General features: G+C 36.2%; 1 protein-coding gene across 2 annotated transcripts in view; it reads left to right on the top strand.

Annotated features, from left to right (window-relative positions):
- LOC118280755 (uncharacterized) overlaps positions 1-19,580 on the top strand; it is a 597,023-nt gene that overhangs the window by 157,880 nt on the left and 419,563 nt on the right. The window contains exon 1 of one of the 2 annotated variants that reach the window (XM_050699612.1): positions 17,506-17,701. The exons of the other annotated variant lie outside the window; for it this stretch is intronic. The gene's annotated coding sequence lies outside the window, so the exon portion shown is untranslated. Of the gene's footprint in view, positions 1-17,505; positions 17,702-19,580 lie in introns of those variants that run through there. 2 annotated transcript variants of the gene reach the window in all.

Below are 19,580 nucleotides of genomic sequence, written 5' to 3'. Positions count from 1 at the left end.
GCGGCCAAACGTCGACCCATTAAATATAAAAAAAAAAAAAAAAAAAAAACATTACTAAGAAGTAATAAAGTTTATTTTTGTCTGTGTCCGCGGTTTTGCAGCACCTGCTCAGATGCGTCAGTGCTAATTTGTTCTTAAATGTAATTTCCTTCGTCAGTTTGTATCGTATCGAGTTACTAGCTTGTAAAGGGGTAGGCAGAAATACACAAGCATAGTTAAAAATAACACAAAAGCAAAGGAGATGGGTCAAAATTGCTCCACTACCTAAAACAACATGACATATCTTAAAAAAAAAATTAAGTAGAATCCTAATAAATAGCTTTTTTACACATACGAAGGGTTTCCCAATTTCATCCAAAACACCATCTACATAAACTAAAAAAAAAAACATCTTTAAACCAAAACCCACACTTTCCCTTACTCAACACAGCAAAAACAACAGAAATTTCAATACATTTGCAATTTAAAAATAAAACATTAACATATTGCCTTCGTCGGGCATTGAATAAGAGTCGAGCATTGAAATAATAAGTTGACTGTCAGTTTAATTGACAAGCTTGATGTCAGTTGACTGACAGGACACTGACTCGTCAGTCAGTCAGTTATGTATGGTCCCCATTGTGCTTAAGAATGGGGTTTGAAGATAGGCAAGATTATGTTTTGTTTTAATTAGTTATATATAATATTGAGATTAGAATTAATTTTGTCTGTCGTTTAGAAGTGCGATTTTTTCCAAGAACTTTGTCCTATATCGTGGGTGCGTTTACAAACATACAAGTTAACATACACATGACACCTAGACTCGAAACAACAATTTGTTAATCACACAAAGAGTTGCACCGTGTTGGAATCGAACCCGTCACACATTGCGCGGCAGCCGGCTGCCCAGCCACCACGCCAACTGTGCAGTCATATATTTGTACTGTGTAGTATATTATTCGGTTATTAAATCGAATAAAAAGTACAGTTAAAGAATAATAATAATTAATGTTAACATAATTTACAAAAACAAACATCATACATTAATCCCTCTCAATTTATGACTCAAAAACAACGTGTTAACTCTTTCCCTGTAATACAAATTACAGAAATAAGAAGAATATAATGTTGACTTATAAATTTTGTAGGAGGTACAGTTCGCAATGTTAATTGATGATCGTGTTTTTAATTTTGTATATTGCTTTAAAGTTTAAGGCTGCACTGAGCAACCGGCTGCCGCACAACGTGTTGCGGGTTCGATTATAGAATAACTCTTTGTGTAATGCACAAATTAATTGCTCTTTCGGGTCTGGGTGTCATGAGTATGTAAAATTGTATGTTTGTAAACACACCCATTATCCTAGTGTTGGCCATGGTTTGCTTAAAAAGACAGCTCGAACTTTGTGAACGTTCAAGGCATTCAATATAAAGACTAATGTAATTTTACCAGTAATTTAAAATCTTCATAATCATCAGTATAAATGACACCTAATGCAACCCATCATAAAAAAACAAAAACATATGACATGACAGTCTGGACAAATTAATTAAATACTTTACCAAAAAAAAAAAATGTACATCTCAAAAAACAAAATAAAAGACATGTCTAAAGGACCAGAAATAATTCAGTACCAGAATTCACTGACAAGAAACATTTGAAAACCAAATATTCATCAGCTTTTCTCATTAACTGTACACAAGGCTGCACCATAAACTACACAAACCAGTATAAACAGACCTTTGAAAGTTTACCAAGCTCATACAATGCGAGACCAAAATAAACTGGTTTTGTATAACATGATCTGTAGCTGTCCATACGTCATGTGGCTAATATGAAAAATTGCCTTGTCCGTTTGTTTGTTTTTAAACAATTTGTGAGCGTACCAAAGTATTTAATGATTATATATTATGATTTCATGTGTAAAATATATTTGTAAGAGCATAAATTATGCTGATGTAGTGAAATACTGTTACGTATGATTAGTTTTTAAGGGGAACCGTTAAATTTATTTCTTGTTTGCATTAATTGGTTAAGAATTTGTTGGGAATGGGAATGAGAGGTAATGGAAGATTTTCTGCGCTTTAGTAAATACTAAGAACGTATAAGAACCATGGCAATTGGCGTTCCATTGTCTCTGCCTACCCCCATGGGAGACAGGCGTGAGGTTATGTATGTATGTATGTAGAGTAAATACTAGGGACTCGGTCGCGGTTTCACCCGCTCTGCTCAGCACCTATTGATGTAGCGTGATGTTTTATAGCCTATAACCTTCCTCGATAAATGGACTTTACAACAACAAAAGTACTTTTTCAAATCTAACCAGTAGTTCTAGATAATAGAGCTTTCAAACTAACAAACTCTTCAGCTTTATACATATATATAAAATATAGTAAGATGTAATGATGTGGTCGCCTTTTAATCTCCTAACGAGTATAAGAGATATAACACCTACTCTTCATTTATGTAATAAGTCCTATGTTGAAAGCAACATGGCAGTCGATTAATTATGATCTAAAAGAAAGAAATTAGCCCGAAAATATGCTGGTATACATATATGTGGAGGATTGCTATTGTTCCTGAATATGATACACTGCCCTTCTATTGAATTGGCTGTAGTTGTAAATAATTATGACAACGTTATAGTAGAACTCAACAGCTATGACAAGGATTGGCCGCAAAAAGCTTTAAACAGAGAGGAGTGGAAGGAAGGTAGAGAGGCCTTTGCCCTGCCGTGGGACGATCATGGCTGAAATCTAATCTAATCTATAGTATCCTTGGGTTAATAGTTCGGTTTGGTAGCTGAAGGGGGCGTAGTTCAGCCCGTTGTGTTGACACGTTTGCTGAGATGATGTGTCATGGACATGGTGCGACGGCCGACAGCAAAAAATCGTGCATTGATTCTAATTCATAATCAAAACTTAATTCGCGTCACGACATAGTTCCATAACACAATATAATGGTTTGGTTCACAAACCAAAATTCACAAAAACCCTTTCACAAAAAAAAACAACTTTGATTTCAAGGTTTTCCTCATGTCCTCCCCTAAATATATATCCCATTGGATTCCCATCGAAATATCAGCCGCAGACTTCCTTAAACCGTTACATTAGGATCTTTCCATTTGGCTGATGTCCAGCCCAGCCTTGCAACGTCGACCTATTTAGATTTTATCGCGCCATGGATGGAATTAAAATGCTACAGATTAAATTCTATGGTGTATGTGGTTTTTGGAGGTTATGTGGAATGGAAAGCTGTCGATAATTCGTTTGAGATCTATCATTTTCATAGTGTTACCAGTACTCTTAGTACGAGTTTACTTTACGTTAAAAGTAATCGAAACGTTCGGCGCTCTGATTGGTTGGTTTTCGAGGCGGTCAATCAGCCCGCGAAATCGTTTCGGTTACTTTAAACGTAAATCAAACTATATTACACTTCATATATCATTACATATTATATAATATAAAATAATGTCGCTTTCCGCTGTCCGTCCCTACGTATGTATAGATCTTTAAAACTACGTGACGGATTTTGATCCTCGGAATTGATTATTTACTAATACAAAATCATAAGAAACCCCAGAAATTCCCTAACCCAACCCCTTTCCAAATATAACTGACCTCGAAACATCATACTCAACTACCCAAAATCATCAAAATCTTTGGTATCGAATTCCTAAATTTAGCAATAATCAATCATGATATCCCATTCACCGTCCAATGAAATCCGATAGCTAGCTGTTGAACCAACACGGAAGGTCGGCATAAATTGGTTTACCAGCCATTTCGGTGACCCCTTTACACTGGATTTTAGCTTAAAAGTTATATTAGTCATCCATCATATGTTAAGATGCTTTATGGCAAGCTTTACGAAGAGAAATCGGTTGATTTAGTTCGTTTTCTTATTGTAAGGAGTATGTGTATTAAGAATATTTTACTTTGTATTACAAATGTAATAAAACAATAATCTTAGTTCCTCAAATATAAGCCATAGTTGTATATTGATTTTAAGTTTTTTACATGAAATCACTATATCAGCGTCCTTTTTCACCAGATATGTGCTATGCTACGTTGCTGTGGATGCGTTTGGCTTCTATCAATCATATTCATTGGTACATACAGCTTAACACTGGTGGAAACGGACTCAGCTAAGTTATGTTTTTTATATGGAAAGATGCTATGGATGGCTTCCCTACTATCGATATATCGCATATTCGAACTGCGTATCTTTCTCACACAGCTTAGAATCAGTGAAAACGCAACATAATTCCACAGCTTTGCTATTACGTCTTCGTACAATAGCTACATAGCACATCTCAGGTGGAAAAGCACCTTTAATTTATTACAAACTTTGTTAGATTACTTTTAGCAAATGCAAGATGGATAAATTCACCTCTAGTAACCAAATGAATCGACAGATTAGAATAGGACCAATCGACACCCGATCATACGACCTGGTGACTCAAAGGACCAACAAATACGAGGTACCGAAGAGTATCGACTCAGAACAATAAGGGATCTGGTCACAATAGCTATAATTGTGATCTGGAGATCTGGAGATCTGGACAGTTTTGGCGGTGTTCCAGCCGTTGACAGCCACTCTTGGGTCACCCATTAAGATGTTATCGGCACCCTGTGAGCATATACAGAATACAGAAGGTTCGGTTAAGATTTCGCGTTACTGTGTTTGTTTTTTTCCTTAAAGGGGGAGAGGCATTACTTGTTATAGGTGAATGTGGTTAGGTTTATTGGTTAGTAACTGCTTCGTTCGTCTTGTGGCTGTATGTGAGATTATCATTAGAACTTGAGACGGGATAATATAATATCATTGCAACTTGAGATGAAATAATCCCGTCTCAAGTTCTAATGTTAGTGTTAGTGCCCGTGTAATTTTAAATACGTGTGTGTGATTGCCTTGAGATGGCTTTGAGTTCAATTCCTATCAAATCGAAATCGAAATTACAGCAATAAAGTACACAAATCAGGCTGTTAAACAATTGATAGTGATATCCTATTATATTTAACCTTAAACCATTACTTGACAAAGAAATATTGGATTCTTGTATAAGTTAGTTTCCAAATTGCTCAACTATTTTCGGAACAACGAGTAACGTTTACATGGAGTACACTATCTGTTGTTTTTTGTTCATTTTCTTACCATGTCAGAGTCAAAAACTATGCGGGCGAAACAAAAGTAAAAGGAAAAATGGATTCTAGAAAAAGTAAAATCAAAAACGATTTATGTTGGTAGGTATTTATATTGTTTCAGAGAGTGTTTTAAATTGGATTTTTACATAATTATGTAATATTTCACTATTATCATTCTAGCTTCGTGGTTACAGAGAATAGGTTATATTTATTGTCACCACCCTATCTCTTCCAGCGGGTGTCGTAAGACCCGACGAAAAACTATTTCACAGAGAGGGGGCAGCGGCGTTCTCTCATTAACCTGACACCTTTTAAAAGGCTGGCAACGCACTTGTGACTTCCCTGGTGTTGCAGATATGTATGAGCGGCGCAGAGGCGCGCTGCTCATTTGCCTCCTATCCCATAAAGTTACATTCATCCATCACACGTATTTTTTTATTTTTTCATATTAGGCATATTTAGTAAATCTATTTTTTTTATTATTTAAATACATACAATATACATTTACATAAAACGGAACTAAGTTTAAGAGCTACGCTACGGTAAAAATGAATACTTTCTTACTTAAATACCTTACCACCTTCACGGAAACCTTTAAAATCATGTATCCTAATTAAAAAACAAAGTGCAGTGTCGAATTTCCTCCAAAATTCTTTAGTTCATTGACTCAAGATCTTGTAGTATAGATACCATGAGTCATTCTGATCAATGGCTGGTATCAGCCCTTGCGCCTCAAAGGACCGGAACCGGTCCTTTTGAGAACATTGTTGCTGATGGAATTTTTACTTTATTTATAACGTTATAAAGTGGAAATTGTATTGATGTAATGTGACTTTTTTGGGTATCTTGATGTGATTTCGTCGGTTTATGTATGGAATTGATTTTCAATCTTATTGGTTTAGTGATAAGGTTTGTAGTTCTTTAATGCTTTGGGGGTAAGTTGATGTGCGGGTTTTGGAAGTATGTGTGTGGAATTATTTTAATTTTAATTTCATTGATCGTATAGTTATTTCAATTTCTTTGTAACAGTTCCGTTTCTTCCTTTTATAGGATTGAGTTTAAATAATGACGTTGTTAAGTTTGAGTGTAAATTGCTCGGTTTTGGGTTCGATTGCTGGGTTGTTAAATGTACTTACTGTCGGTTTCATGGTTTGATAAAAGTATGAATTTTGTAATTATCTTTTGTTGCATTCTTGTTAAGTTTTGTGTAATTACAGACGGATTAGTGTTGCTTTCTACCTCATCATCATATCAATATAAGCAGTGCCTACTGTTGGCCATAAAATAAACAATCCTGATCTACCATCACAGCTCAGGCCCACTGTTTGCCAAATGACACTTCGGAGCTGCGGACTACCTAGCGGGTTTACCGGGGCTCCGGCTCGAAAAACAGAAGTAGGAACGGGGTGGTTTTTAGTCAGTAAGAGTCTGACACTCTCTCTCACCTCGCCCAAGGTGGGAGAAGTCATTGAATAATTTTCACACCTTAAAAGAAGGCCAAATGACACCACACATGCGACCGTAATCAGAGTCATTTAATAGTTACTTAAACCAGTCCTATTGGCAGTCAATTATTTTCGATACAAAATTCATCACTGACACGAATGGTTTAAGTAATCATTAAATGTCTCACCTATTACCTATGACCGTTAACTAAACACAAAAAGTGAACTAATATCTCAATAAAATAGTTAAAATTGATCACCACATCCCACATTGCAATATCGAGCATCATACCCACATACAGCTTGATGTAAACAGTAATTTGCGTACGCCACTCCTGCCAAATGTATTTGGCTGACTGCCAACTAGGTTTCCCTGGTTGGCGTTCAAGCGGTTTCAGCTTAGCCGGACAAACGCTAATAAGCGAAAAATTTTACATTTTTTCGCTCATAATGGTTTTGTTTTTGTTTGTTGGTAAATACTGGTGACGTACTAGTAACTCTTCTGGTGTTGTGGGTGTCTATGGAGTAAGCTGATTGCTTACCATCAGCTGATCTGTCTCGATCATTTTTGCTGGCTTATGTCGTAAATTTGTAATGCTAGCTGTTTAATTAAAAAAGAACTGGCTTCCTTTCTGAATCGGACAAAGTATTATTATGAATATTTTTCCAGTTTTTAAGTTCCTTCGTTAGTTAACACGCAGTATTTCATAATGTGGACCTCTATTTACACTTTCGAGGAATAAGTCTTTGCAACACCTGAGCATCGAACCCAGTATCACTTGAGAAACAAAGCGAGCAGTACCAACTATAAAGTTAGTTTAATATAAACGCATCTTAATACAAACAATTAATAATATAAGTACGATCTAACATTTTGATCGAACGGAGAACCGAACCCGTGTGACGTTGATCGATCATCGCTTTTGACTTCGCCGTATGGCGCTGCCAAGATAAAAACGATTGAGAAAAATATTCACCGCAAAATTCAACCTTATTTTCTAAGACATAAAGATCATAATTATATCTCTTTTTAGTAGTTTTTGTTATAGGAATTTGAGTCTTATGCCACTAAAGATAAGATTCAAATAATAATTGTATGGGAATGTGGAAGAAAATAAAAGATTGTAGATATAAGTATGTGATCATTATTGTTTTTTTTTAAGTTATGCTTGTGTGAATAACTTATTAAGTTACGCTTCAATACTTAAACGTTACTTAATTTTAAGTTGAGTGTTGCTTTCTCTTTCGGTCTTAAGTGAAATGGAGAGAGATAGAGATATATACTTAGTATAAAGTTGATTGTATTTGTTGTACATAGAAATGTTCAGAACACGACTCTTCAAGAATATTGGTCAAGTAGATTAAGCTTAGAGAGATAACAAACAAATTTACTTTCGCATCTATACGACTATTAGCTTCTGCCATCGCCTTCGCCTGCGTTTCCGTGGAATAAAAACTATCCTATATGGTATTTCAGACTCCAATCTACCCCTGTTCCAAATTTTATCCGAACCCTTGAGCGGTTTTGACGTGATTGAGTAACAAACATACACAGAAACAATAACAATATCAAGGCTTTTTATGGTATAAGCCGGTAAAAGAGCAGACGGATCACCTGATGGTAAGCAATCGCCCCCGCCCATGGACACCCGAAACACCAGTGGCGTTACAAGTGCGTTGCCGGCCTTTTGGGGTTAGGAATTTAAAGGTTGTTTTCTGTGAAGATTATGAAGGTGAAGTGTTGGTTTGAACGTTATTTCTGTATAAGATACTCCTCCTGAGGAACGCTATAGGCTGTTAAACATCACGCTTCAATTAGTAGGAGTCGAACAGCGGGTGAAACAGTGTGGGAGTAGCTAACTTGTAATATTAATTTACATAATATAGGTATGTAAGTATGTATGTATGTATATAATTTTACATAACACACAAACCCGGTTAATCGAAATAACTTTTTAACAAAGTATCGAGTAATTTGTACAATCGATCACCGTACAGTTTGACCCACAGTCGATCGGGTGCACAACACTAATCATTTGATTAATTACACAAAGCGTGTTTTCGTATGGAGTTATAGATTCTAGATGTGACATTGTTTTATTAGAATTATTTTGTTCTTGAGACTCAAATTGTTTTAAATTTATAACATTTGCTATGTTGCATGGTGGTGATAGTTGTGTAAATTGTGCCCAGAAAAGTTTTTATGATTTTCTACTTAACCCTAGGTAATTCTACTTGACTGAGAGAAAATGCCATAAGGCATTAAGTTGTTCGTTGTTTGTTTACATTAAAGCAGATTGACTGTACGTTTGACGTGATGGCCGGGTGGTAATCGGCTGACGTGCAGCGTGTAGCGGGTTCAATTCTCGCACGTGTGTGATCTACAAATTGTTGTTTTAGGTCTAGGTGTCACATGTATGTAAACTTGTATGTTTGTAAACGCACCCTCGACACATGAGAAAAAAGTATAACCCTCCTTCTGGCGCAGTCGGGTAAATACTAGTGCGGAGCAAAGTTTCTTTTTTTGAATAAAAATAAAATGAAAAAATATTAAGTATTGACAGATAGGAACTTATCTTGAAAAAAGCCAGAAGAGACCAGTTACTACTCTAGTAATGATTTTCTTTTGATACATATTGCACTCTGCTAACAAAACAATCAGGTATTTATCCCTCCTCTTCCAGTCCTCTACATCCTCGTTCCACCCAAGTTGTGTGGTTAGAACTCCGGTAAGTTAATGTCGGTGAACGTGAACTTGCAACTTGCAACTTGCAACGTGCAACTAGCAACCTCCCGCTCGCCACTTTTGTTGTGCTCCGTTCAAATTAACTTCTCCCGAGTTCATTTTAAGATTAAGAAGCGTTTCCCAAGTTTTGGGCGAGTTTAAAGTATGGTAGTTGCTCTTGTTTAGACTTTTATATGAGTTTTTGGAAGTTGAATTCATCTTGAACCTGCAAAATAGGATTATATAGTTACAGATTTGTTTGTGGACGTGTAAAGATTTATAGCTGTTTTTATTATGATTTACTAGACTGTGTCTAGTTCAGATTTGAGCCTACTATATAGTTCTCTGGTTCTGCCGACTTAGCGGGTTTACTGCGGCTCCGGCTCGAAAAGCAGGAGTAGGAACGGGGTGGTTTTTAGTCAGAGTCTGACACTCCCACTCCAGAGAAGTCATGTATGCTACGACGCTACAGTCATGCTTATATATATCATATGCATACATATATAGTTCTAGCCTCAGTCCCTACCGATTTCACGACACAATTGGCAAAACCAAACACAACCACAGCAAAAAATAACAGAAACCTTGTCATATTTATGAAAACATACTCCTCAAAAATTCACCACGAAAATATACAAACATGCACGTACGGAAAAAAATGTCGCACAATCGCAGATGTCCCAACACAACACCGAAACGCTTGCGAAACAGGAAACTTGTCTAAAATTCAGTTAATATCATTTCATATACATAATGCAGGGTCTAGCCTTACCGTCACCAAATCAAAATTCGGACCGGGCCGTATCCGAACCGTATCCGATACCGGACGTGTCGCCTGAATATTTATCAGGGTGTTGGACGCAGCTGTGCACGGACAATTGAAACCGTGACGGATTTTGTTATTTTGATACTTAATATTTGGTGATAAGATGGGGGGTGATGGAATGCAAATACTTGGGAGACAAAATGAAGAAGGCTTCACGTCTCTTGTTAGAGTGATTTTCTACCAGAGTTGTGCTATGTAGCTATGCTACGAAGATGTAATAGCTAAGCTGTGAAACTGTGTAACCGTTTCCACTGATACTAAGCTATGTAGCTGTGCGAGAAGGATGCGCAGCGCGAGTATGCACACATCTTTCCATATAAAAACATAGCTAAGTTGACTCCGTTTTTACCAGCTATGTGTACCAATGAATATGATTAGTGGTAGCCTAACGCATCCACAGTAACGTAGCATAGCATATATCTGGTGGAAAAAGTTTCTTTAAATTAGGTAAGAGTCGTTTTAACCGACTTAAGGCAGTTGTCCCACCAACGGCGAGTGAACGACTAACTATCGGCTATTTTCTCGCTCAAGAAACGTACAATAGATATACTTTCCGTGTAAACAAAAGAGATGCATATACAAATTTGATCGCTGACTGTTCACACTGCCGGCGAGTGCTCGCTTCACTTGTTTGTTTTTGTTTTCACTCGTTTTCACTCGTTTCTAGTTCTAGCTCTACTCGTTACTCGTTCATCGTTGCCGGTGGGACAACTGCCTAAGTTGCCATTATAGGAACAATAGGCTACTTTCCTACTAGTCAAATTCAATACTTTTTTCGAAACGTCAAAAACGATATTTTCTATGAACTTTGTATGAAATAGTGCGTTATGACGTCATAAGTTTTTGACGTCAAATAGCAGACTTATTTCTAGAAATAGTTCATCTATGAATGAGAGTGTGATTATTTTTTAATATTTTATTGTATTGAAAAGTTGTAATAATTTATTTTTGACCGAGGATAATACCCAATTATGTTTACTTCCAATCATGTTTCACTAAATACGTCTTTAATATTTGTCTAGAACCCTAGATTTTCCTTCAAAAGTTAGCAAAAACCTCGTCCCAGCTCTTAAAATGCGCTCTGACACTGGACAAATTCTGTATTCGACTTAGCAAGTACAATCTCATTAGTACGGCTGCAGGGTATTTAGCCAAAACGATGATATTGGAATTATGGAGGTGCCCAATTAATTTAAAGTTGATACTAGGTATACTATATACTATACTATTTTTGAGCTCTAAATAATAACTAAACCATCGATAATCACGTGCAAGGTACTTTTGTCCAAAAAATATTGAAAAGTTTATTAGTCTGTCCGTCAGTGAACCTAAAGCAACCTCTTTACATAAACAATGGGTGAATATTACGTGAGTAAGCCCAAAAACACAATAAATAATTTAGCATGTCTCACAAAAGTTATAATATAAACAATATTCATATTCGTTTTTACTTTAAACCACGAAAATCTAGCCACTTCTAGCAACCATACTTCCACGCCCAACATCTAATTTTCCAGGCGCCTAGTGTACCTAGGCAACCTAAAGTTTAGGTGACAAATTAGTCATGTTTTCCGGCTTTGTGTACTAACTAATCTATAGGAGAAAATTAGTGGTTTCGTCGCCGGCTCCAGACATGGTTTAACGATATGTTCGGTTTGTCTGTTTGCGTGTTAGTGTGTTTAATCGAATTATGTTTGAAGACGAGTTTGTGTTAGATCGTGTAGGGATTAACGTTTTTAGATTAGGGATTTGTATAGTTGGTTGTGATAAAGGGTTGCGAAGGAAGGTTGAGTATGAGCACATCTCTGGTAGAAAAGCACCTAGAAAAGGTTTAGATTTGATTGGTTCAGAAGTGATATTGTCTTTTAGGAATATCTAATCATTGAGAATTATTTACACCCTATCATAATTAAATACTGCAGTACAGTGCAGTACTTGTATTGATCTCATTATCTATGTGAATATGACAAATGACTTAACTGGCTAAATAAAACACTAACTTTCCTTTCAATATTTAAGAACAAGAATTGAAGAGGAATTGGGAGCAATTGAGCCTCCGGAGTGAGGACTCACACAACGAAAGCGTTGTTTCACATCGGTTTTCTGTGTGGCCGTGGTATCACTCCGGTCGAGCCGGCCTATTCATGTCGAAGCATGGCTCTCCAACACTTACATCACACACATGTTCATTACAAATTATAAGTACTATAAACACCCGTATTTACTTAAAAAAACGGCTTCATTTTCAACTAAACGTAATGTTTTCAGTTACCTTTCGTCTGTATATATGTCAAGAGCTCGTCTATACTGCGAGCGAACATGTTAAAGTGGCCTGCCGTATTCTCACACAGCACTGTGTAGCATTTTGTTAGTGTAACGTTTTAAACGTACGTAGGTTATTTCCTGCTGGGTGCCTGTTACACCGTGGCGTAACGAAAATGAACAAAGAAGATTGTTTTCATTGAAAGATGGGATTAGCTTTTCAACAGTAGAATGTTTTATATTAGGGGTTGTTTTAGAAATAAATAGGAGAATGAAAAACAAAAGACAGTGCTAAAAACGCTTAATGTTTTATTAATTAGTAGTTAATATGTAACTTATTTTGGGGCCCTGATAATATAAAAGTCCATTTATTTAATTATTTATTGGCAGAAAAACAGCATAAGCCAATAGTTACAGTTAAAGTGATATAAAGTACTCTATATCGTTATAGTCTTCTGATATTTGTTTTGGCAGTCTTCAACTAAAAAGTATGCAAAGATTATTAAGCACATTAATCCTACTCTTTCTCAAGAACCCACATCCTGTCATGTAGGTACAAATCCTTAGACAAAGATCTAGATGTAGGACATTCACCAATGTCTATTAATTACCGAATCAAATTACCAGCGGCCACGTGAACACGAATTCAATAAATTATCATTACCATGTTCACTAAACAGCTCGCCTCGAGGGATACGGAATTACATAACAGCATATTTCCCTTAAGGGGTAGACAGAATTGTACACAGAGCGACTAATTTTCACTAGTTAGGGTAGTAAGTTTCTTAAAATTTGCCATGTTTGTGCGTCGCTGCAATGTGTGCAATTTTTGACACTTTCTACAATCAAGACACACGGCAGTGTGTCCGCCAAGTTCGAGCAAAAAACCGACACACCGGCCGTGGGTTATATTACACGAACCATTTCGGGCCAAGTTCGACCCACCTATAACTCAAAATCTATTTTATCTAATATGAAATTTCTAGTATCTGTCGAGATCTACTTACTTATCTAAAATACAAAATTTCATTAATGTACCTATTGTAGGTCTTGAGATATTGACGTCAGAAAATCGCTATTTTTACTATACACTCACTGACTGACTCACTCATCAAAAACCTAGACCACTTCCAATGGTCGTAGTGACTTGAAATTTGGCATGGAGGTAGGTCTTTAGGTCAAGGTAAAGGAAAAAATCTGAAAATGGCCAAGTGTGAGTCGGTTTTAAAAATAATGAAGGTGTAAATTCATACCCCTAAGGAACTAAAACAAAAAAAATCTATATCTTCCAATGGTCGTACCGACCTAAAATTCGTTACCAAGGTTTGTATTTAGTCAAAGTAAAGTAAAATAAGAAAAAAAGAAAATAAACCTTACAAAAATAAATGAAATCCCACCCAAAACATAAATGTGAAAGGCTGCCAAGTTCGATAATATTGGAATGCTTCGCCTATAAAAGAAGTGAGATCTAAATAAGTACCAAGTTCCATACACAGACCTCAGTTAAAAATGATATAACTTGGCAAGTTTTAATAGAAAATTATATACTTGACTCATTGCGTTTAGTAGGTTTATAACAAAATGTGTGAAAACTTGCCAACTTGTTATATCATTTTTAACTGAGGTCTGTGTATGGAACTTGGTACTTATTTAGATCTCACTTCTTTTATAGGCGCAGCATTCCAATATTATCGAACTTGGCAGCCTTTCACATTTATGTTTTGGGTGGGATCAAATTTACATCATTAACACATTGAACGCCGTGGTAGTCAACGGTGACCGACGGTAGCGGAGGATTTGCCTTCAACAGAATTCTATTGACAGTCAAAGACTTACAAAAATATATTTTCCTTACTTGAGCTTCGTTTTGTGTAAGTAAAGAAACTTGCCCTTGAGTGACGTCATATTTTTAAGTAAACATATTTTTATAACCTTTTCTTTTTAACATTCGATTTTTTTATTCAAAATTAAATTTTTATATTAGCAAATTACGATACGGTGTAACAAGCACCCTTGTTTATAGTACACAGCGTAATATAAGATTTAGAAGTAGCTTTTTCGAGGACCTAGCAAACAGGGCCACTGCCATGCAAATGTACCACGGGGCTCTGAATTTGACAGTCAAATAGGGTAAGTGCTACTTTAATGGAAATCCAGTGTATTTGCTTGTCATAAGTGGTTGATTAGATTTGAAGAGTATTGTAGTTACAAAGTTTTAATGGTCGGCTGCATTGAAGGCGTCTTGTAGAGTTGTTGAGCTCTTGTAAGTTTGTGACAGTTTTCGTCCGTCATTGGGTGTATTGAGGGGGGGGGGGGATTTCAATTTGGTTTTGTAATGCATTTTTTGCTAGTGTTCCTTTGTGTATATGTTAATGGTGTTGGGCAAAGAAGCCGGTGTTTCTAGTTCGAGATTATTGGATAAGTTATTGAGGCACTAAGTTTAGTGTTGTTTCTAAAGGAAACTTAGTTATTTAAGCTATGTACTTACTTTGCATTGTTTGTGGACTTATGAAGTAACTGCCAAAGTAGTAGAGACTATCCAAAGCCAATTCTTACGAATCTTACCTCTTTCGCTTTATCAACAGGCTTCAATCTTATTATTCATAGTAACAAGACCACATATACAAAAGTATAACAATCAGATACTACTAACTATGGACACCGATCTATCCCTTTCAGTTGATACAACCCTAATATCGTTTCAAACTGTAGTTAAGCCAGGTAACTAGGAAATTTGCAACACGTACAAAATTGCAATATTATCATGACATGGTTACCGCAGTAGAGATTACTGGTACTCTATTAAAGTTCGCCATTCGACCCCCGTGCCGATAACTTAGGGGTGGTTGCTGCCGGCGAATTTTGGAAGAGGCTTGGTTTTTTTTTGGAAAATGTGGTTTTTGAGGTTAAAATCGAGGGATGTAGTTAATTTGGATTGAATTGTATGTTGAAAGTTTTCAAATACGACTCCTGAGCAAGAGGTCTTTTTTAAGATATAAACCTTCAAAAGGCGTCTAGCATTTTTGAGGAGAAAAATCTAGGCAGTGAGTCATCCATTATGCCTTGTATATGACCATAGGCCCATTTCTTATTTCTTAGAACTCATAACATAACTGTTTTTTTACTTTTTTTACCCGTTACAACTTTAAATATTTAACCTGATTAATCCCTAGTTTTAAGTGGGGGGGGGGGGAATCCCACCACCCCGTTTCTACTCCAGTTTTTATCCCACAGGGATGCAAGCGAAGTCGCTGGTTTAAGCTAGTAGTAAAGATAATACCATTAATTCCTCGTGCCATCCCTACTAACATTACCTATACATAGTTAAACTACAATGTAACTAGTGACGTCACTTTTTGTCCAATTTCGGTTAGTTTTGAACCAACAGTTAGTTTAACTTGTACTCACATTGTGTTGGTTAACCAATCAGTTTCAATTTAGTAGGAAAAGAGTGGTTTGTCAATGGGTTGCGTGTCAAATGTTTTTGTGTGAGAATATTGTTTGATATAATATTTGATTTTGAGGATTAGTTTTTAGATTTTTGTTATTTTGTTTTTAAATCGGTGCCCCTTCAACCCAACTATGATTTTTCTCCTGTGTCGTAGGTGCGTTTAAAAACATATAAGTTCACATGCTGGTGAGCCTATTGCCATATACACGGGCACATTTCCAGGCTCCGTGCTCCGGAGCTGCAGACTACCTACCGGGTTTACCGGGACTCCGGCTCGAAAAGCAGGAGAAGGAACGGGCTGGTTTTTAGTCATTGCACGGCAGCCACTTGCCTCACCCAAGGTGGGAAAAGTCCTAGGATGATTTCCAAAAAAAGGCTCCGTGCTATTACTGAGAAATTTTCGAAAAACCGAAGAAAGCCCAACAATCCTTTTATCCGACTCGGGAATCGCACTTGCAACCACTCGGCCAACGAAGCAGTCAGTGCTGTTCCTGCAGCTATGCCAACCATTAAGATAAACAATACCCTAAAAGGCCATAAAATATAAATATATCTATAAATATACTTTTAATATCATTGTTGAAGACTTGCCAATGTCATAAACATTCGCCCCCTATGGTTTAAAGCCTTATTACAGATTTTAATCGCTGCATCGATCCAAATAAATTTGAATCTTCATTCTTTCATATAAATGTTAATTTTAATTGCAGTTGTTTATTGTTAGTAGGTTTGAGGAACAATTTTGGGAGCTGAGTTAAAAGTTTTTGGTTTCGGGTTTAATTTTTGGGATGGAAAGAAGTATTGGAGTTTGTAATTTATTTTTTTAAACTTCTTAGTAAATATCACGAAGCTATGCATGGTATATGGCAATAGGTTTGTCCCATATTACATAGGGTTTAGCAAAAACTTCAGAAAAGTCTGTAATATTTTTATTCTAGGTTATGTGCTTATATCTTTTTCTTTATGGTATAAGCCGGTAAACGAGGAGATGGTTTATCTGATGGTAAGCAATCGCCGCCGCCCAAAGACACCCGAAACACCAGAGGCGTTACAAGTGCGTTTATAGGTATTGCCTTTGGGGGGGGGATTATACTTAACGTGGTATCACTCCGGTCGAGCTGCTTCATTCGTGTCGAAGCATGGCTCTCCCACTCTCTTAACTCTGTCTACCCTTCAAAGAATGGAAGATGTTATCTTTTGTATATTATATTAATTAGTTCCCTTCAATAGCAGAACTTTTAGTCATCGATAAAGTGAATCATTGGAATTTCGCCCCCAACTGTATTTTATTGATTGATATCCTAAAAACTGCATACTGCAAGTCCTTGCAATATCATCACATAGAATTATCAACCTTAATATCATATTTTTAAAGTGCATTATAGCATTAATACTCTCATTATGAAGTTCCCACATATGGACAACAAAAAAAGGGTCTGATCGCAGGTAGAAATGAATACAAAAGATAGTCCTCCATGCTCCTTTTACAAACACTCCGTTCACAAGACATTTTAAACTATATTTTGTAAGCTATAAGGTTGGTTATTCATTGACTGTAGTTCTCTGTTTGTGTAATTGTTCCGAAGTCCGAGTTTCCTTTGAAATCGTTATTGGCGGTCAAATTTTTATGTTTCGATGAGCGAAGCGGGATTTTAGGTTAGTTCGTCGTAGTTTCGCGGGGACGCCTTGCGTTCTAGTAGCGTTATTTAATTAAAATAATAGTTTTTAAGTGTTTTTATTAACATTAAGTTATCTAATAAGTGTTTTTGTTGTGTTTTCTATGTGTTGTGTTAAGTTTTGTGTGTTTTAAAACGTGTTTGCTCACGATATTTGGATTGCTCGCTCGGATTCTGTGTTCACGTGTCGAGGTTTGTGTTCTATTTTCGAATTTGATAATTTGAATTTAGAGTTTCTTTACGGAGACGTTGATATTCTTTTTTAATGTTGTCATAGACTATATAGATATTTAGTTGTCAAACTGTAAAGAGGTTAGAATTGTAATGTTTTGTGTGTGCGTTGAAACAAATTACTCTTATATCTTTATAATTATTACTAGTGCATTATTATGCATGTATTACACATATAAACCTTCCTCTTGAATCATTATATCTACCAAAAACAACCACATCAAAATCCGTGGCATAGTTTAAAAGATTTTAAGCATATAAAGGGACATAGGGATAGAGAAAGCGAAAGAAAACTTTGTTTTATGCTATGTAGTGATGTTAAAAGTTTGTAGATTAAGTTCCCATCTTAAGTTATTAAGTTATAACCTAAAACATAATGAAAACAAGCGTTGATGTGTTCTTAGTTCCAAAATAAACTTCTTGCTAACTTCCTAAGTACCTAAGTGTTTAGGTTTAGGTTTGTGAGTTAGGTAACTAGACGCTAAGTACGGTAAAACCTAACATACGAAGTTTTAAAGTCGGTAGCTTTAATAATAACAATTAGGATGAGTAGAATTACTTGTTGAAATTATGTTATAAAGAGTAACACAAATTAAAATAGATAGATGTTATCTGTGGCTTTATTAAAGCGATTAAAGGGAAAGTAGTGGTCTATCTATATCACTCTCCAGCCTTTTAAATACATTGCAACGTCACGCCTTTATCCCCGAAGGAGTAGGCAGAGGTGCACATTACGGCAGGTAATGCCGCTATACAATGTACATCCACGAATATTGAACGTAGGCACTATTGTCAAAATGTCGATATGTTAGTATGTTTGGTTTTAATAAAATTACTTACAGACATTGTTTCGGCTAATCTCTGAAATGGCTGGACCGATTTTAACGGGACTTATATTGGCAGGTAGCTGATGTAATAAGGAGTAATTTAGGCTACTTTTATTTTTAAAACAAAAATCTAATCAAAATCTTAAATTCTGCCAGAAATCATTATTCTACGCAGACGAAGTCACAGGCAACAGCTAGTTTCCATCATAATTTATAAATTCACAACATTCTTCCACTTTCGAACTTAAAGTCGAGTTACCTACTCGGGAATTCAAAAAAGTTACAAAAAAAGTATAGCTTTAAAGAAAAACTCGATAAAGCCACAACAAACGTCTTCGCGTGAGAAGTTGGCAGAAGTTGGGACTTCGGGACTTCCGAAGTATAGAAGTCTGTGCATCCATTCGTTGGAGTTCGTACATTTATAATGCTGTTCTGTTCTTTATATCTTAAGTGTAGAGATTTTTTTTCTTGGTTATGTTGGTGTTTGGCTTCCAGAAGGTGATCCTAAAATTGGAATCCCATCTTTAAACATAATGTATCCTAAATTTAGCTAATGCAATTCAAAAAACCCACTAAAAGTTTGCCCTACCCAGGATGTAAAACTGAAATTCACGTCCAATCCATATAAAGAAATCCACGGACAGTTAGTACGCCTTTTATCCCCGAAGTGGTAGGCAGAGGCGCACCTCATACCACGTAAAGCCACTGTACAATGTACACCCACTCTTCATCATTTGTGTTATAAGTCCCATGTTATAGGGGGTGAGTCTATTGCCATATACTGGACTCAATTCCAGACTCCGTACTACTACTGAGAAATTTTCGAAAAACCGAAAATAGCCCAGTAATTCTTTGCCCGACCCGGGAATCGAACCCGAGACAGTCGCTCTTCTGACCACTCGACCAACAAGACAGTCTAGTCGAAGCATTTTAACTATAACACTAAACTAGACTTAAGTTAAACTTACACCCACTTACATAAGGCTAACACAAATTCTTCCTAAGTTACATTT

Source organism: Spodoptera frugiperda, chromosome 16 (assembly GCF_023101765.2).
Source record: "Spodoptera frugiperda isolate SF20-4 chromosome 16, AGI-APGP_CSIRO_Sfru_2.0, whole genome shotgun sequence".
NCBI classification, from domain to species: domain Eukaryota; kingdom Metazoa; phylum Arthropoda; class Insecta; order Lepidoptera; family Noctuidae; genus Spodoptera; species Spodoptera frugiperda.
The sequence above is the reverse complement of the archived record's forward strand: the minus strand, read 5'-3'. Positions and strand labels throughout refer to the sequence as shown.